The sequence below is a fragment of the Myotis brandtii genome, unplaced genomic scaffold, assembly GCF_000412655.1.
Source record: "Myotis brandtii unplaced genomic scaffold, ASM41265v1 scaffold358, whole genome shotgun sequence".
Lineage (NCBI taxonomy): Eukaryota > Metazoa > Chordata > Mammalia > Chiroptera > Vespertilionidae > Myotis > Myotis brandtii.
The window spans coordinates 4,695,661-4,712,872 of NW_005363772.1; the positions used below are offsets into that span (position 1 = coordinate 4,695,661).

The 17,212-nt window shown below is 38.5% G+C and overlaps 1 protein-coding gene across 4 annotated transcripts in view; it reads left to right on the forward strand.

The window, feature by feature from the left end:
• Positions 1–17,212, forward strand: part of CCDC91 (coiled-coil domain containing 91) — a 327,053-nt gene that overhangs the window by 254,180 nt on the left and 55,661 nt on the right. The gene's annotated exons all lie outside the window — the stretch shown is intronic.

Sequence of the window (17,212 nt, forward strand, 5' to 3'; positions counted from 1 at the left end):
ATTTAACTTACTTAGTATAATTCCTGGAACATAGGATGTGTTGTTGCTGAGATGTCCACTGCTGTTGTTGATCCCATTATTATTACTACCTTTTTAATCACTTTGTAATTTTAACACCCAGTATAGTGTCATGCACACTAAACCATGAGTGAATGAATGATCACTGTGATTACCTAAGGCGGTGGTTTCCAACCTGCATCAAGGTGCCCTGTGATGCTGCAGTGAACTCTCAGAGGTGCTGTAGGTATTTTAGTATTAGAGGGCAACACAGGAATACTTGAGATCTCATGGAAACCAGGTAAACTACTATCTTGTCCATACTAATTTGTCTTATTTTGCTTTTTCTTATATCATAGTGAATCAGGGTTTGGTCTAGGGATTGTTGTGATAAAGAGCAAATACCATACAAATGTCACTGTGGAACAGGAAATAAGATTGTTATTGTCCAGTTTTATGCCAAGATTTAAGAAGTTGTGCAATGCCGGATGTAGATAAATTCATGAATAAGTAACTGTGGTTGAGGATTAAATAAAAGTCTTTTTCTTTCAATTTTTGTATATCATAAATAGCTGCTACATTATGATCCAATTAATTAATAAATGGGAAAATTAGGTATTTGTTTTGGCTTACAGGCCATCATAAAACATTACTCAGGCAGCGATGGAGCCATTAACTGAGAAAGTTTGGAAAGTTTTAACCTAGTGTGTACCCACTTTATCAGATGCTCTGGGTGACACAAGAAACATAAGATATAGTCTTTACCCTTAAATAGATTTCCCTTGAATGGGGAAACAAATCACTCATTCACTGAAGATAAATTATATATGTGCACTCAACAGCAGTTACTATGCTAGAGTCCTAGTCATAAGGAATATGAACTGTGATAAATATAATCCCTGACTTCAAAGGGATCTCAACCTAGTAAGATGGACAGTTAAAGAGGTTGTTAAATCTGAGTTATGGAATGCTTTTAGAGATAGAATGTAAGGTGCTCTGTGAGCAGATACAAACAATAGTAGATCCACCCACACACACTGTGAGGAGATGTGGAAGGTCGGGAACATTTCAGGGAAGGCTTGTAGGGTTGGTGATGCTCAAACTCCATTGTGCAGGAGAAGGAGAAGGCTCGGTTATCAGAAGTGAAGGATGAGGGAAATCATTCCAAGTGGAGAGAGCATGGCATGTTCAGGGAACTGTATATTGAATACTTACTATTTGCATGACAAAATGGTAGCTTCCCCAGAGATTACAAACATGAATGAGACTTTGCTGCTGTCCTCAGGATCTTATAATAGACTAGGAAATATGTCAGATCCATAAGTTGTCCTAGTGTGAGGCAGAATGAGATATGATAAAACACATCTGGTTGAGGCATTGAAAACACACAGGAGGAATGCACAGTGGGTGGTGGATATCAATTTTACAGAAATTGAAAATGTCTCTTAGGAAAGTAATATAGAACAAAGATGGAATTTATGTGCTTGAACAGACTATGAGAACCTTGAAGTTATATAGTCAAACTCAGGTTTATTGCTAGCAGAAATAGAATGCCACTGCAGACTTCACTGGCATAAGTGACAAGGGCTCAATATCTTTTATGGAAGATTACCTTGGCAGCCTTAAATGCGACGAGTCTGAAGTTAAAAATACTCCTTGGAACTTGCTAGAATACTTGGCATGCAAAAAATGGGCAGCTTAGCCTAAGTGATGGAAGTTAAAATGGCGAAGAAAAGACAAACATGTTGGAGGAGAAAAGTCTGAACATAGTGACTGGAAACAGGATATGAAATCAAACGTGTCTGAGGCATGAAATTTTAGTGACTGATAGAATTTATATAACCTTGTATCTGGGACAAACAACAAATAATTGATCATTTTCAGTGTGATCCTGTTCTAAGTAATAGTGAGTAAACAAAAATAAACACATTTTACCAAAATGTCAAGTAACAAATATTCATTCTATTTACACTATATTTATGGAAAGCAGAATATTTAAGTACGTTTGGACTTCCTTTGCTTTATCAGCTTTATAATTGTATACATTACTTCACACAGATGTGGTTTAAGTTATTATATTCCATAGATACATTCATATCTGTGTTTTACAAGTTTCAATGCAAGTTGTTTTACCATACTACTACATATTTTTACTGAATCCTTTGTGTAATGATATCATTGTGCCTATCCACAATAAAGTATCATATGAGAGGAGAGTAAAATATGTTGAATGATAAAAGGAACAAATGTATCATTATATAGCAAATAAAAATTATATTTGTAGAACTTCTTTAAAGGGGAAAATATCTTTAATTTATAAGTATATCTTTGTAAGTAAGGAAGAAGACAGAGGCTGTGAAAACATAACCAGCTAAATTTTAAAGAAGACCAAAGTTAATTTCTAGAAATGAAAGATATAATATTGGAATTTAAAATGTAATAAACAGAACTTATTATTCTAGCCATCACAACATAACTTATGTAAGAATAATCCTTACACACACACACACACACAAACCAATAAAAGCTGTACCATGTATATAAAACAGCTTTATGAAAGCATTATAGAGCAACAAATGCAGATAGGATTGGAGGAACTTCGATACTGGAAAAATGGAAATGTTCAAGGTGAACTTTACAATCAGGCTTTAAAAAGCATCTTCTATTTGGCCCCGTGTAGGATTAAAATTTAATTAGAAAACATTAGTTTTATAAAGTTGATGAGGCAGAAGTTTAGGCCTACCAAGAGGCAGACTTTCAGAACAAATTCTAGAACAACACAAGTCACTGTTCAGATACACGCCCACCCCACAAGTTAGAGGCCAAATCTAAAGTAACAGATGCAGAGGGAAGGCTCTTAAAATCCATCAACAACAACAACAAAAAAACATTTGGGAAGCTAAAGAGCTGACCAGACACTTTGGGGGAAATGAAGTTGGAAGCTAAGGTAGAAGGGCTTTAGTAAATCAAGGGCTTTCATTTGAGAACCCCAAAGGGCTTTACTCTTCATAAAAAAAAACATAAAGTAGGAGCAACATACAAAAGAATATGTAAAAATGGCCAATAAGCATGTGAAAAGGTGCTCATATCATTATTCTTCCAGGAAGTGTGAATTAAAGCCAAAGTTAGATACCAGTATATCTCTTCCCTGGGTATGAGTTTGATTCAAGGGACTGACAATACTTAATGTGGATGATGATGATGTGGAGCAACTGGACCTCTCCTACATTCTTGGAGGAAGTGTAAATTTGCCTACCCATTTTTTTAAGTGTATGGCAGTATCTACTAATTGGCTCAACACACGTATATTCTGATACCTCCCATTTCGACAATTATGTGTACAGGTATATGTTGCAGATGTCACAAATTCAGTTTCAGACTATGACAACAAAGCAAATATTGCAATAAAGTGAGTCACACATTTTTTGGTTTTCTAGTGCACATAAAAGTTATATTTATGCTATATTATAGTCTATTATGTTTATAATAGCACTATGTCTAAAAACAATGTACATATCTTAATTAAAAAATACTTTACTGCTAAAAAATATTAACCATCAGCTGAGCCTTCAGTGAACATTAATTGTTTTTGCTGGGGGAGGGTCTTTCCTCAATGTTCATGAAAATGCAGTATCTATGAAGCGGAATAAAGTGAAGCCCAATAAAATGAGGTATGCCTGTACACTCAACAGAAGTGAATGCTTATATCTACTAAATGATGTATAATAATGATAAGTGCTTTATTCATCATAATCCCAAATGGAAACATTCCAAATACTATTAATAGTGGAATGGATGAATAAGTTATGGTATATTCATACAAGGAACACTACACCAAAATAAAAATACAAACTAATGATACACTGTACAATATGGATGAATCTCAAAAACACTGTGATTCAATGTTTATGACCTTTAAGAACAGACAAAATAATATATGGTGATATAGATCACAATAGTAGTTATTTGTGATGGGGAGAAGCATTAGGAAAGTTCCTGAGGTGTATATAATCTGTATAGTGTATAAAATCCATTGAGTCATACACTTAAGATTTGTGCATTTCACTATGTACAAAAAATTTTTAAAGCTAAACACAAAGAAAAAATAATTACATCATTAATAAAATAGTTATTTAAAACATGTAGCTCAGAAAATGAAGGCCAAATAGGCAGCAGTGTCATGCACCTCCTCCTAAGGCTAGGCCAGAAAAACAACTAAATTGGAGAACATCCACCCTGAATTAACAAATTAGACACTACTGAGGAGACAATTTTCAATAAGGAAGGGTAGAGAACTCCTAGAGAATGCCGTTTGCCAGCCATAACCCACGTGGAACCACCATCATGCCCCAGCATTGAGGTGCGCAGTACCTCCTGGCAGGCTCCCAGATGTCTCCAGGGAGCATGCACCACCAGAGTGAGCTCCTACACCAGGCCTCCGCCACCAGCCCACTGGGACCCAGCGTCCTAGGATCCGGCTCCAATACCCCACAGTGAGTGCAAGCCAGGGGAAACCCTGTGCCCCACCTCCACCCTGGACCCCAGAATTGTGCTGCTACCCTGACTCAGCGCCACCCGGCACTCGCTCCACACCGAGCTCTGGGACCTGCTGCTGGGGCGACGCACAGCAACCCAGAGCATGCCTCACTCTGGGCCACAGGAGAGCAGGGACTGTGATACCCAGAGCAACTGGTGCCCACTCCACCCCATTCCCCTGGACAGTCCTGCTGGGGTGACCCGAAGCAACCCACCCCTGCCGCACCCAGGCCCGGGAGGAGTGACCCAGAGCAACCCAGTGCACACCTCACTCAAGGCCATAGGGTAGCTCTGACTGTGTGACCCAGAGCAACCCATGCCTGCTCCACCCCGGCCCCCAGATGGTCCTTCTGGGGCCATCCAGAGCAACCCAATGCGGACCTCACTCGAGGCAACAGGAGAGCGCTGACTGAGTGACCCACTGCAACCCGCCCCCACTCCACACTGAGAAGGGGCAAACTGGAGTAACCCAGTGTACATCTGACTGTGGGCTGCAAAAAAAGTGAGGACTGTGTGACCCAGACCAACCTGTGTCCACTCCACCCCGAGCCCAGGGTCTTGCTGCTGGGGCAACCTGGAGTAACCCAGCACATATCCCACTCAGACTTCAGGAGAGCTCTGACTGTGTGACCCAGAGCAACCCGCACCCACTTCTCTCCAGCCCCTGCAACAGTCCTGCAGGGGCTACCTGGAGCAACCCAGCACACACCTCACTCCAGGCCGAAGGAGAGTGCTGCCGGGGTAACCCAGAGCAAGCTAGTTTGCTCATCCAGGGGCCACAGGACAGTGTTGGAAGTGTGCCGCCCGAGGGACCTAGGGTGCCACCCTGGCATAGGTTCTAGGGCCACACAGTGAATTGAATGCCAGAGGGCTCTGGGTCCTCACAAGGAGTCACACAGCAAAGGGACTGTGCATGCGCTCCCACCACCCTGAACATCTGAAGCAGACAACTGAAGGACCAGATCCATGGGAGAAGGAGATACAACTCAGAGCAAAGACAATAAAGGCATGAGACTCAAGGAAGAACTAGCCTCTGTACTTCAGCCTCTGAAACCCCAAGCAGGGTGCCCAGGGCAAGAAAGAGACAGCTAAAATGGGGAGACAAAGAAACAACCCCCCAAGGAAAGAAAAGGTGCAATCCCCAGAAAAGGAACTAAATGAAACAGAAGCATGCAATATATCAGAAAAAGAATTCAGAGTAAGGGTCATACAGTTCATAAACCAGATGGATGAGACAATCAACATATCTAAGAATCAAGAGGAAATAAAAATGATACAGCTACAATAAAAAACACAATGGAAGGTTTCAACAGTAGACTGAAATAAGCGGAGACCGAATTAGTGAGTTAGAAGATAGGGCAGAAAAACACACCCAATCTAAACAGCAATTGGAGAAAAAAATTAAAAAGTAGTAGGAGAGCCTAAGGGAGCTTTGGGACAACATGAAATGAAGTAACATATATATAACAGGGGTGTCAGAAGGACAAGAAGTGGAGCAAGGATTAGAAAATCTATTTGAAGAAATAATGATAGAAAACTTCCCTGATATGGGGAAGAAAAAAGTCACACAAGTACAGAGTACCAAACAAGATGAACCCCAAAAGATCCACACCAAGACATGTTGTAATTACAATGGCAAATATTAATCACAAAAAGAGAATCTTAAAGGCTGCAAGAGAGAGATATAGAGTTACCTGATCTCCCATTAAATTATCAAATGATTTCTCAACAGAAACACATCAGGGCAGAAGGGAATGGAATGAAGTATAGAAAGTGATGCAAAGCAAGGGACTGAATCTAAGAATTATCCATTAAGGCTATCATTGAAAATTGAAGGGGAAATCAGGAGTTTCACAGACAATAAAAGGCCAAGGGAATTTATCACTACCAAGCCAGCAATGCAAGAAATGCTAAAGGGACTGGTGTAAAAAGAAGTATAGAAAGGGAAGAAGGAACACAGGCATAAAGAATAAAAATGACTACAAACAAGTACCTATCAATAATAACCTTAAGCCCTGATCGGTTTGGCTCAGTGGATAGAGCGTCGGCCTGCGGACTGAAGGGTCCCAGGTTCGATTCCAGTCAAGGGCATGTACCTTGGTTGCGGGCACATCCCCAGTTGGGGGTGTGCAGGAGGCAGCTGATCGATGTTTCTCTCTCATTGATATTTCTAACTCTCCATCCCTCTTCCTTCCTCTCTGTAAAAAATCAATAAAATATATATTTTAAAAAAATAATAATAACCTTAAAAGTAAATGGACTAAATGCACCAATCAAAAGACATAGAGTGGCCGAATGGATAAGAAAACATGAACCATATATATGCTGTCTACGAGAGACCCACCTCATAACAAGGGACTCACGCAGACTGAAAATGGAGGGATGGAAAAATATTTCCCAGGCAAATGGAAATGAAATAAAGGTGAGGTAACAACACTTACATCTGATAAAATAGACCTTAAAGTGAAGGTCATAACAAGAGATAAGGAAGGCCACTTGATAATACTAAAGGGATCGATACAAGAGGATATAACTCTGGTAAACATATATGCACCCAATGCAGGAGCACCCAAATACATAACAAAACTGATGGAAGATATCAAGGAAGAGATCAATAGCAATACAATCATAGTAGGGGATTTTAATACCCCAGTGACATCACTGGATACTCTAGACAAAAAAATCAGCAAAGAAACAGCAATCCTAAATGACTCACTAGATCACATGGACTTAATCAACATCCCCAGAACATTTCACCCCAAAGCTACAGAATGTACATTCTTCTCAAGTGCATATGGGACATTTTCAAAGATAGACCACATGTTTGGAAATAGGCAGAGTCTCTTCAAAATCATTAAGATTAAAATTCGATCAAGCCTCTGCTCAGATCACAATGGCATAATATTAGAAATAAACAATAAAAACAATAAAAAAATTCAAACACATGTATGCTAAGTAGCATGTTATTATTAAACAATGATTAAGTTTCTAAAGAGATCAAAGAAGAAAAAAAAACATCCTGGAAACAAATGATAATGAAAACAAAACAATGCAAAACCTATGGGACACAGTGAAACCAGTCCTGAGAGGGAAGTTCATAGCATTACAGGACTACCTCCAAAAAGAAGAAAAACTGGTAATAAATTATCTATCTCTACAACGTAAAGAATTAGAAAGACAGCAACAAGAAAAGCCCAGAATGAGCAGGAAGGAAGGAAATAATAAAGATCAGAGGGGAAATAAATGACATAGAGACAAAAAAAATACAAAAGATCAATCAAACCAAGAGCTTGTTCTTTGACAGGCTAAACAAGATTGATGAACCTCTAGCCAGGCTCACCAAAAAGCCAAAAGAGAGGAACAAAATTAACAAAATCAGAAATGAAAGAGGCAAAATAACAACAGACCTCACAGAAATACAAAGGATCAAACAAACAAAAAACTATGAACAACTCTATTCCTACAAACTGGTCAACCTAGAAGAAATAGACATATTTCTAGAAAAATACGACCTTCCAAAACTCAATCAGGAAGAATAAAAAAAATCTTAATAGGCCAGTAACTACAGAGGAAAATGAATCAGTAATCAAAAAACTTTAAGGAAACAAAAGCACTAGGCCAGACGGCTTTACAGGGGAGTTCTACCAAACATTCAAAGAGGAACTAAAACTTATCCTCCTCAGACTATTCCAAAAAATTCAAGAGAAGGGAACACTTCCAAGCTCATTCTATGAAGCCAGCATTACCCTAATCCCAAAACCAGATAAAGATGCTACAAAGAAGGAGAATTACAGGCCAATATCTCTGATGAACATAGATGCTAAAACCCTTAATAAAATCCTAGCAAATCAGGTCCAGCATTACATTAGAAAGATCATACACCATGACCAAGTGGGATTTATTCCAGGGATGCAAGGATGGTATGATATTCCCAAATCAATAAACGTAATACATCACATAAATTGAGAGACAAAAATCACATAATCATATCAATGGATGCAGAAAACCATTTGAAAACATCTAACACCCTTTCTTCATAAAAACTCTCAGCAAAGTGGGAATAGACGAATCATACCTCAACATAATAAAAGCTTTATATGACAAACCTACAGCCAACCTCATATTCATTAGGCAAAACTAAAACCATTTCCCCTATGAACAGGAACAAGACAGGGATGCCCACTCTCACTACTCCTGTTCAACACAGTATTGGAAGTGCTAGCCATAGCCATCAGATGAGAAGAAATAAAAGACATTCAAATTGGAAAAGAATTAAAACTGTCCTTATTCGCAGATGACATGATATTGTACGTAGAAAATCCTAAAGACTCCATAAAAAAACCACTAGATTTAATAAATAAATTTTGCAATGTAGCTGAAACCGGTTTGGCTCAGTGGATAGAGCGTCAGCCTGCAGACTGAAAGGTCCCAGGTTCGATTCCGGTCAAGGGCATGTACCTGGGTTGCGGGCACATCCCCAGTGGGAGATGTGCAAGAGGCAGCTGATCGATGTTTCTCTCTCATCGATGTTTCTAACTCTCTATCCCTCTCCCTTCCTCTCTCTAAAAAATCAATAAAAATATATTTAAAAAAAAATTTTGCAATGTATCAGGATACAAAATTAACACCCAAAAAATCTATGGCTTTTTTGTACACCAATAATGAACTCACAGAAAGAGAAACAAACAAAATAATCCCATTTAACAATGCACCAAAAAAATTATGACACCTAGGAATAAACTTAACTAAGGAGGTAAAAGACCTGTAGTCCAAAAACCACAGGACATTGAACAAAGAGATAGATGAAGACATAAACGAATGGAAGATTATACTGTGTTCATGGATTGGTAAAATTAACATCATTAAAATGTCCATACTACCCAAAGCAGTATATAGATTTAATGTAATCCCCATTAAAATAACAACGGCATATTTCACAGACCTAGAACAAACTCTCCAAAAATTCATATGGAATAAAAAAATACCCCAAATAGCCACAGCAATCTTGAGAAAGAAGAACAAAGTTGGAGGGATCACAATACCAGATATCAAGCTATATTACAAAGCCACTGTTCTCAAAACTGCCTGGTACTGGCACAAGAATAGACATATAGACCAATGGAACAGAACAGAGAACCCAGAAATTGACCCAAGCCATTATGCTCAATTAATATTTGACAAGGAGGCAAGAGCATACAATGGAGTCAAGACAGTCTCTTTAATAAATGGTGTCGGGAAAATTGTCAGATACATGCAAAAAAATGAAACTAGACCACCAACTGACACCATACACAAAACTAAGCTCCAAATGGATAAAGGACTAAAACATAAGTCAGGAAACCATAAAAATCTTAGAAGGATTCATAGACAACAAAATATCATAAATATGTCATAGCATTATCCTTACTGATACAGCTCTAAGGGCAATGAAAACTAAGAAAATAAACAAATGGAACTACATCAAAATAAAAAGCTTCTCCACAGCAAAAGAAACCATCAACACAACAAGAAAGCCCACTGCATTGGAGAACATATTTGCCAATGTTATCTCTGATAAGGGCCTAATCTCAAAAATTTATAGGGAACTAATACATCTTAACAAAAAGAAGAAAAACAATCTAATTAAAAAGTGGGCAAAGGACTTAAATAGACACTTTTCAAAAGCGGACATACAGAAGGCCAAGAGACTTATGAAAACATGATCAAAGTCACTAATCATCCAAGAGATGCTAATCAAAACGAAAATGAGGTACCATCTCACACCTGTCAGAATTGCTATCATTATCAAATCATAATGATGAGAATGCGGTGAGAATGCGGAGAAAAAGGAACACTCGTGCGCTGCTGCTGGGAAGGCAGACTAGTGCAGCCACTATGGAAGACAGTATCGAGTGTTCTCAAAAAATTAAAAATGGAACTCCCATTTGACCAGGTAATCCCACTTCTAGAAATATATTCCTCGGAATCAGAAACACCGATCTGAAAGGACATATGCACCCCTGTGTTCATAGCAGCACAATTTACAAAAGCTAATATTTGGAAATAGCCTAAGTGCCCATCAGCACATGAGTGGATTAAAAAACGGTGGTACATCTACACAATGGACTACTACACTGCTGTAAAAAAGAAAGAACTCTTACCATTTGCAGTAGCATGGATGGACCTGGAGAGCATTATGCTAAGTGAAATAAGCCAGTCAGAGAAAGAAAAATATCACATGATCTCACTCATTTGTGGAATATAATGAACAACATAAACTGATGAACAAAATTAGATCCAGAGACATAAGTAGCATCTACAGACCATCAAACCTCAGATGGGAGGCAGGGAAGGACTTGTATGCATGCATATAAGCATAACCAATGGACACAGACACTAGGGTGGTGAGGACATGTGCTGGGGGATGGAGGTGGCCTGGGAGAGGTCAATGGGGGGAAAAGGAGACATATGTAATACTATATGTAATACTTTAATCAATAAAGAATTAAAAAAAAAACTTGTGAGAAGCATCTAAAGGGGTACTTCAGAGAAAATCATAGCCTTAAGTACCTATATTAGAAAATAGAAAAGCCTGGAAAATAATGGGCTAAAACTTCCAATTTATTGAGGAAATTAGAATAGAAGGCGTAGAATAATCCACAGGAAGTACAAAGAAATAACGGTTATGAAAGATATTCATGACATAGATTGGAAAGTTTCAAAATACTTTGTTTTTTAAAACACATAAAATTCACAAATCTTTGACAAGATTGGTGAAGAAAAAGGGATGTTATTAATACTATTAGAGCAGCGGTTCTCAACCTGTGGGTCGCGAACAATGAAAATACATCCTGTATATCAGATATTTACATTACGATTCATAACAGTAGCAAAATTACAGTTATGAAGTAGCAACGAAAATATTTTTATGCTTGGGGGTCACCACAACATGAGGAACTGTATTAATGGGTCACAGCATTTGGAAGGTTGAGAACCACTGTATTAGAGGAATGACTAAAGGGACCTAATGTAGATGCTATACAAATTTTAAAGTTACATAAGCAGTATTGATAATAATACCAATCAATTGTAAAGCTTAGATGAAATGAAAAACTTCCAAGAAAGACATAAATTTCAAAATTGATGCAAGAAGAATTAGAAATGCTGAATAGTTCTGTAGCTATAGAATAAACTGTATCTGTAGTTTAAAAACATTCATGCCTCTATAAAAAGTAAATGTAGATACCCCCTCTTCAGTAGATGGAACTTAATTTACCTCCCCTTGAGTATTTGCTGGACTTAGTTTCAAATTAATGTATTGTAGAAACGGAAACTATGTTAATTTTACACTAGAAAAATCTGGCAGACACCATTTTAACAAAATGACCAAGGTTAGCATCTCCTGTGATAAATTATGTTTAATGCCACTTACCACCTCATATGATATAGTGAGAAGCCTGCTTCATATTTTAGGATTCTTTGCCAAAATCCATACTCCACTCTAATTACTAGGGGGAAAAGAGAGATAAATCCAAATTCCTTCAAAAACCTGAAAAGCACTCTTTGTAAGTATCAGTGTCATAATAAGGAAAGACTGAAAAACTGTCACAGATTAGAGGAGACTGAGATATGATGTCTGAGTACAATGTTTTACCCTAGATTAATCCTGGAAAAGGAAAAAGTATATTAGGAAAAACTTGGTGAAATACAAATAAAATCTGTAGTCACTTTAATATTATCCTATCTAATAAAGGTGGAATATGCATATTGACCGTAACTTTGTGACAAATATGGCAACACCCACAGCCAATAAGGAGGGAATATGCAAATTGTTGTGACAAGGCGACAGGCAGAATGCGGCTCTGGCCAGAGCGAAGGTGGAAAGGCAGCTCCAGGCCGGAACAAAGGCAGTGCCAGCAGCCAGGGGAAGGAAGGCCTATTCTTGCACGAATCTTCATGCATCGGGCCTCTAGTATGACAATATTAGGGGAAGCTAGATTAAAGGTATCTGAGAACTCTTATACTATGTTTGCAAGTGTTCTGTAAATATAAAATTGTTTCCAAATAAAGTTTGATTTACTTTTTCTTAAATGTATCTAGTTAAAAAGAGCAGATAGAATACTCATTTTTACCTACTCCCTTCTAAAACCCCACTGAAATAAAAATCTGAAATGGAATCCTAAGCTAGAACTGGAGACAACTGAGAATATAAATATACATTGTACAAACTCTAAAGGCTTCCTAGTTTGTGGCACCAGATATCTCTGGAAGTGAGAATGAAGATGAAGCTTCAAATGGAAGGAAAGTTTAAACATCTGTTTAATAAGTGGTTAGATCTCCACTCATTTTTTCCAATTCTGGCAGAATATTGAGAATCTCTGGGAACAACAATAAAATGCAGAATCTCTGGGCCAGGGACCATTAGGCACAGTTGAAGGCAAAGGTGCTATAATGAAATGGGGTTGGGAGGAGAGCAAGGTGAAAAGTTTTATGCTGATTGTTGAGAACCTTAGCTATTTTCCCCATCCCAGCTCTCAGAGTGCTGACAACCAGACAGGAAATTGGAAGATTCTTTTCTGAGGAATCTAGGCTGCTCAAGAAAAGAGACCTAAACATATTGGTATCAAAATTGCCCCAAGAAAACAACCCAGCCATATTACTCTGCTGTTCAGATCACAGTCCATAAACCACAGCTGCAAGTACAGAGATGTTACTCAGCACTTTCGGGCTCTACTCTGTAACCAAGAGCAAGTAGTCAAATAGAACAGTCACGTTCTCATGAAAAGCAGAATAAAACAGATGCTGTGGAGACATGAAACGTTAAAAAAGTTATCACTAATTTCCTCAGAGGTAAGAGAAGATTTTACATCTATGAAACAGGAAAAGAATGCTATTTTTAAGTCAAATGAAAACATTAGAAATTTAAAATATGGTAGAAAGTTAAAAACGAAAACAATAATCAGAAGATAAAGTTATAGAAGTCTTCCAGAGAAAAGGCTGTAAAAATACAAAGAAATGGAAAACATGAGTGTAAAGATCAGAAAAGTAGGCACTCCACTCAGGTGATTGATTAACTGAATAATAGGATTTGGGGAACTAAATGGAATGCAGAAATAATTTATAATCATTATTACTATTATGATTACTACTATTAAAGTAAAATCTCCCAGAATTGAAGGACATGAGCTTCAGGATTATAAGATATGAATTTCTAGGTAGGCCTACAACTAGGTTTGTCAAGAATATTTTGAGAAAGAGGGCTAAATACATAAATGTTCTCATAGAACAACAACCTTTAAAACTGCAGAAATTTCCAAGCTGGAAATCCACACTTAACCGAATAAATCAAATGAGAGAGTAGAATAAAGGCATTTTTAAGACAAAGGAGATATTAAAACTTTACTTCTCATGTGCCTTTTCTTAGAAATATGGAGGGAGGTTCTTTATCAAAACAAAGGAGTAAGCCAAAAAAGAAGAATCCCATGGTATTTAGAAAGCTGGAGAGAGTATTTAAGAGAGGTATAGTGAATACCCAGAAGTATGCATGAGGGAGATCCCAAAATAGACAGCTATATAACAGCTAGAGAACAACAAATCCAGTTTGGAGATACATCTCCAAGAGGATAAACATAATAGAATTTCTGATATCTTTGAAAATATTGAGTACATATTTAGACAATTAGAATTTGGAAATCAATTGATAGCACACATTTGCTCAGGCCAATATAATGTGGCTTTAGTAACACTGTATCATTTCTGAACCCAAATCTTAAGAGACCTTACATTCTTTTGCTCTTTTGCAACTCTGTCCAGCAACTATGTGAAAAATCCTGAGCTAGTCTGCTGGAGAACGGGAGACCACAGGAAGGAGAAACAGGCTATACTGTCTGATTCCATTCTGGTAATAGTAGCCAAATCAACCCCAGCTCTCATTAAGATCCTTGAGTGAAAGAAATAGACTTATAGGTCCAGGAAGTTCAGAGTCTCAAACAAGAGGAACCCAAAGAGTCCCACACCAAGACACATCGTAATTAAAATGCCAAGGATTAAAGACAGAGAATCTTAAAAGCAGCAAAAACAGTTACCTACAAGGGAATACCCATATGACTATCAGCTGATTTCCCAATAGAAACTTTGCAGGCCAGAAGGGAGTGGCAAGAAATACTCAAAGTGATGAATAGCAAGGACTTCTAACCAGTAACCTTGTATTTGGCGCAAACAACCAATATTAGTCTAACCAGCAAAGCTACCATTTAGAATTGAAGGTCAGATAAATAGCTTCAGAGACAACAAAAAGCTAAAGGAGTTCATCACCACCAAACCAGTATTACATGCGATGTTGAAAGATATTCTTTAAGAAGAGGAAGAAGAAGAAAAAGAAAAAATATGAATAATAAAATGGTAATAAATATATATCTATTAAAACAAATGAACAAGAAATCTAATGAACAAAATAAACTGGTGAATAAAATAGAATCAGCAGCATGGAAACATGGAATAGACTGACAAATCTCAGAGGGAAAGGGAGGCGGGAATGGGAAGAGATTAACCAAAGATCTTATATGTATACTAGAGGCCCGGTGCACGGATTCATGCACCGGTGGAGTTGCTCAGGCTGGCCTGGGACCCCTTGGGATGTTGGAGAGCCGGTTTCAGCCCAATCCCTACAGGCCAGGCCGAGGGACCCCACTGGTGCACGAGTCCATGTACAGGACCAGCTTCAGCCCAATCCCCATAGGCCAGGCCAATGGACCCCACCAATGCATGAATCCGTGCACTGGGCCTCTAGTATGCATATAAGATCTTTGGTTAATCTCTTTCCGCCCTCCCCACTTCCCTCTGAGATTCATCAATCTATTCCATGTTTCTATGCCTGTGTCTTGAGCATCTGCCCCGTGGTGGTCATTGTTCATCATAGCTACCGGTCGGAAAGTTGCTTAGGCTTTTATATATATAGATGTGAATTACCTATGGACCCAGACAATAGGGTGGTGAAGGCCTGGGGTGGGGTGGGAACCAGGAAGAGGGGGATAATGGGGCAGAAAAAAGGAGGACATGTGTAATACTCTCAACAATAAAGATTTAAAAAAAATAGAAAGTCAGTTAACTAAAACAAATGGTCGCAAATACTCATTTATTAATGCTGATATGAATGAGATTCTACATATTTCATCTTTTAATATGTCTTTTAAGATAGGTATTGCCATATACCTATGAGCAATGAGCATATGACTTTAATTGAGCATATTCATCATTTGACAAGCATTTTTAGAATTAGGTTCTATTAATATGTTCCTTTTAGCATGTAATTACAGTGCCAATTAATTCCAATTAAAGGTTAGAGGAAAGTGTTTCAGTTGCACAGTAAATGGATTTTGAAATATGGACATTTTATATTTGCATCAGTATCTGAAAAGCACTGATGGAACTGTAATTTGAGCTCATAAATTTGTGTAGGAATGGAAGTCTCACTTCTCTTTTTAACTTGATGCACAGGAAGTGTATAACGCAGTTGGACTACTTGTAATTCCAATACTCATTTTCTAAGGTGCATTTTCACAACTGTGTGAAACTTTTTTATATAATACACCATTAGATAATACGAATACTGTGTATAGAAACAAAAAATTATAAAGTACACAGTTGTCCCCGAAAATGGATTACAGACTACAATGAATTATAGTCTACAGACCAGAATTGAGTTGATTGCTGAGATTTGGTCTATAAATAATTTGTGTTTACAATCCTTAACTAAATTATACAGATAAAAACAAATAACCACCAATAATTTATTTGTTCAGGATCATGTGCTTACTGAAATGAATGGTAGATTTAATGGTTATTAAAGCCTAACTATACTTTAAGCAATAAAGAGAAATTAAGAAATCTTGTACAGATATCACATAAGCATTTAGTCCTAAATGACATTTATCATGACTGGTTTAATTGTAACAGTATAGAAACTGACTCCAGTCATTCACTTTTTAAAAAATTAGTATGTAAAACTCTTTTCCATGCTTAAAACTAGCTATATAATAATTTTTAATATTTTCTTTTTACAATAAATCTTTACAGTTGAAAGTATTACATATGTCCCCCTTTTCCCCCCATTGACCTCCCTCTGGCCCGCCCCACCCCCTACCCCAGGCCTTTACCACTCTATTATCTGTGTCCATGGATTATGCATATATATATACTAGAGGCCCGATGCATGAAATTCCTGCAAGGGACTCGGCCCTCACAGCCACAGTGGCTTGCCTCGGCCCTTGCAGCCCCGGCTTCGTCCAGAAGGACGTCCAGAAAGATGTCCGGCTGACCCGTGCTTTTATTATAGACTAGAGGCCCGGTGCACAAAAATTTGTGCACTCGGGGGGAGGTTGGGCAGGGGGGTCCCCCAGCCCGGCCTGTGCCCTCTCACAGTCTGGGACCCCTCGGGAGATAATGACCTGCTGGCTTAGGCCTGCTCCCGGGTGGCAGAGGGCAGGCCCAATCCCTAAGTGCAGCCCCTGGTCAGGCTCAGAGCAGGGCCGATTGGGGAGTTGGGGCGCCGCCCCGTCATGCACAGAGCAGGGCGGATCGGGAGGTTGCGATGCCACCCTCAGTCACGCTCAGGGTAGGGCCGATTGGGGGGTTGGGGCACCGCCCCCTGTCACACTCAAGGCAGGGTCGATGGGGAGGTTGCAGCGCCCCCCCCTGTCAC